Source organism: Vulpes lagopus, chromosome 5 (genome assembly GCF_018345385.1).
Source record: "Vulpes lagopus strain Blue_001 chromosome 5, ASM1834538v1, whole genome shotgun sequence".
Taxonomy (NCBI): Eukaryota; Metazoa; Chordata; class Mammalia; order Carnivora; family Canidae; genus Vulpes; species Vulpes lagopus.
In genome coordinates, this window is record NC_054828.1 from 125662159 (window position 1) to 125666464 (window position 4306).

The following is a 4306-nucleotide window of genomic DNA, read 5'->3' on the forward strand; positions in this document are numbered from 1 at the left end:
TATTGCTAATGAATGCCTCATTTTCCTTCCTTTCAGGGCTCAGACCCATTTTCTTTCTGATTTCAACAGATTATCTCAATAGAGGCAAGTTGATGCGTAAGCCCCACCACGGTGGCCGAGACAGACTCTGATGAAGCAGTGTTTGGGGAGAGGATTCCCAGAACATGATGCAAGAGCTCCAAGATGAGGAAAGGGGACCCAGAAACAGAGGACAGGGACTGCCTTTATTTTTCTAATCAATACACCTCCTGCACACAACCCGGGACTAGCAAGGAGCACTGTGATAGCTATTATGTGTAACTGTCAGGGGGAGGGGATGAAAATTTCTTTCTTTTTAAAGATTGATTGATTTATTTGGGAAAGAGAGAGAAAGAGAATGCCCATGAGGTGGTGGAGGCGGGGAGAGGGAGAGGGGGAGAAACTCAAGCAGATTTTCCACTCTGGAGCCTGTCACAGCCTGAAATCATGACCTGAGTTGAAATCAAGGGTCAAATGCTTAACCCACTGAGTCACTCAGGTGCCCCAGAATGAAACGTACTTCAATGTACTTCAATAGAAGTTCATGAAAAGTGCTGGGGAATATGTTAATAAATAATAAATTCTTAGTAAGGAATTTGGGGAGGGTCAGCAGAAGAGGTGGTGTTTGAATACAGCTTCCTGAGATGAATAGACTCTTCATAGGTAAATAAAGAGGAAGCTTTTGCAGATGGAGAGAAGATCCCAGACAAAGGCCTGAGGTGAAGGGGAGTGAAATGCATAGTTTATTGACAAAAAATTGAGAGGTTAAGTAGTAGAACTTAACTTTTCAAGCACCTTTGACCTGAAACCTAGGATCCTTCAGGTAATATTGTTGCCTAAGACCCTGCTTTTTTTCCTTTTCTTTCTCTAAGTGTACATTTTTTGCAACATGTGCAAGCAGAAAAATCACCTGTCAACTAATAATGCCATGGCCCTGGACCTGTGGGTATAGAGAGGAGAAGCAAGGAGCAGGGCTGTGAGTTAGCAGGGGCCAGATGGAGGTAGGCCTTATCGAATCACCAGAAAGTTTGGATTTTAACCCACAGGGCAGTGTTCCCCAAAGCAGACTGTTTGGAGTTGCAGTTTTCAGGGCCATTGCTTGGAGTTCCTAAAGAAAAGTTCTTTGGTCAAATATATTATAGAAAAAAAATATATATATATATATATATTATAGAAATATGCTGGGCTTGGGGTGCCAGGGTGGCTCAGTGGTTGAGCATATGCCTTCTGCTCAGGGTGTGATCCCGGGGTCCTGGGATTGAGTCCTGCCTCAGGGTCCCCCTGTTTCTCCCTCTGCCTATGTCTCTGCCTCTCTCTCTGTATCTCTTATGAATAAATAAAATATTTAAAAAGAAAGAAAGAAATATGCTGGGCTCCATGAGCCTGGACAGATCTCTTCTCTCTGGAATCCTGGGGCACTGGGGCTCTGTAAGGGGGGGAGGGGAGTGAGGCATTCTCCAAATTCAAGTGACACAGCCTGAGTTTCTGTGTCTGGCAGGATGGAAGCTGCTTGGGACACACTGCCGGAGCTCAACAAGGAGGTGCCAAACAAATTTTTGAGCTGGAGAATAGCACCAACCACACAGGGGCATTTTGGAATGACCACTGTGTGAGCCCTGCAGGGAGTGGACCAGTGGTCAGGGGCCACCCCAGAGAGCACCCACTAGAGTCAGTGAGTCCTGTCCATAGCAGGGGCAGGGAGGCTGGCTCATGTCTATGGACCCCCTCTCAGAGGCCCAGCTTGACTGCAGCCTGCTGCTGACTCCTTTTCACGTCTGGCCACAGCCACACAGCGTGCCAGAGCTGAGCAGCCACCTCAGGTCTTGGGCTCCTGCTCTCCGAGAGGCCACCCGGCAGACAGAGGTCAGGCAAGCTGAAACCGAAGTTTGTCTTGTGCCCTCGAAGGAATGCTGTTTTTGACAGAGAGGGAAGAGAGAGTGGCGGAATGGAGCTGCAGGCCCCCGCTGGGTAGGAGAGGCTTCTAGAGCCCACCTCTGAGTCTGACTCCCCTATGTAACATATGGGGAAACTGAGGCCAGAGATGAAGGGACGGGCCTAAACTCACACAGCTAGCCATGTTATCAAATAACACTCAGTACTTACTAACTCCCAAACAGTTCTGCATTATCATTCTTCATGTTAATTGTTATTTTTTTTCAAGTGTTTTGACTGGAGGTCCAGGACCTTTGAGGGCATTATTCTTGCTCAGCTCCCTTAAAATTTTTTTCTTCTGAATTTATATTTTTGCACTGATTTTTAAAGAATCACTTTCTTTTGATGATCTTGCCTCTGACTTTCCTTCGAACAGATAGATTTTAAAATGCAAGTAGGCTAATGACAGGAACGGGTCCTTTGCCAAGATGTGAACAGTGCCAAAAAGATCCCTTACCAGATGGTTTCCTCACCCCATAAATTTTCCCTCATCCTCAATTTGACAGGTGACCTTCAGAGAAAGGACTCACAAAAGAGAGAAGGCAGTGGCCATCAGGAGAGGAAGACCACCTGGTTCAGAGGATCTAGCAGAGGAAGCCCGAATCCAAGTAGTCCATTGGCTTCCGGGGCCTAGCGGAAGTCTTATTCCTTCCTTTGTGCAGCGTTAGTTCCCCAGCCTGATGTTCAAGGTCCCTTGAGTTCCCACGGGCAACTTCTGTTCTGGCCAGATGTTTATTCTTGGTCTGAGTTAACCAACCTTTCCCCACTTAATCCCCTCAAGCCTCTTCTCATTGAAGCGTCTTGCTGTTCTGGGTCCTTCCTATGCTCTTCAAGTTCCTGTCTCTGCCCTGACCGTGTCCTTAATGTCTCCAGTTCAAATTGTTTCTCTGGAATGCTTAGTACTTGACAGGCTGTCCAAGCTAGATGGCTCCTTAGGGGTTACTGAGTCTAATTTTTTTGTTTGTTTGTTTTAGAGGAGTGGAAATAGGGGCACTGGATAGGAAAATAATTTGCTTGAGATCCTACAATTAACAAGTGTAAAAACCGAGACTCAGTTATCCTGATTCTTGACCCATGCTCATTCTTTGATATTAAGATAGTTTATACGATCCATTACACTCACTCACCACTTAATAAGGATTATAATAACCAATATTTTCATACCTAATGCATTAACATCTCATCACTAATCCTCAGAAGTAGTCTTCCATCCATCCATCCATCCATCCATCCATCCATTCATTTATTTATTCAACCTTCCAATGTTTATTGAGGGTCCATGTTCAAGCATGGTGCTAGATCCTAAGTATTATTATTTCCATTTTATAGTGGAAGAACTTGACACTCTGAGAAGTTCCATGACTTGCTCTAATTTACTGAATAAATTGGGTCTCAATAGGAAACAGGACTGATTCAGGTGGTTTCCACAAAGGAGCTCTTTCCAGAGGTGTAGACAGGATTGAAGGAAAACATGACATTTTGAGGCACCAGATGTCAGTAGCAGTGAGAAGCCAGGGCCACAAGGGTGAGGGGAAGACCCACCATTCCCAGAGCCCAGTGAGAATGAGATGCAGTGGGTTAGGGGGCTGTAGGTGTCAGGTGCTGAGCTGCTGCTATTAGAGGATGGGCCAGGGTAGAGGGGAGCACACTCTGTCCCCTCTCCCAATCTCTTTCCAGGGACCCCCTTTGTCTAAGCTCAGCCAAAAAAACATATGGCAAGGAATCACCACCCTGGGGGAGGTGATTCACAGAGGTCAGCCCCTGGGACATGCAGCAGGGTAGACAATGAATTCAGAATAAGCTGAAGTATCCAGCCTAATGCGCCGATGGATAGCAGGGGACCTAGGATGTCAACTCTGCTTCAGACCCCAAATCCTATGCTTTCTTCTAACGTGGGGCTCGCTTGCATTCATGGCCTTATGTTCATTCAGTCAGTCAACTCTTCATTCTAGCAATAAATACACTGAGCACTAACTCCTTGCCAGGGCCTGTGTCTATGTCTCTTTTCCCTCCCCAAGCAATGAGGTCAGTGACCTTGTCTCACTTGTCTCCAAGTTCCTCAGTCACAGTCCTGGGTGCCTGGTAGGCATTGCAGCTGTTTTGATGACAAAGCTCACAAGGACCACTGGGACCTGCATTGGAGGAAGCCACCAGAGCATGCCCGGAGAGCCCGCTTTCACTCTTCAGGGCACGGGGCGGAGTGTTGGTACCTAAGTCACCTTCGTGTTGTCTGAGGGCTCAGAGGCTCTGGGAACTCACCCCCCTTTCTGTGACGCAGTGTCTCGCTCCTAGAACATCTGCCCTCCGCTGTGTCCTTCCTGACACTCAGCTCTCTGCTCTGGCTGCAGAGTCTCCA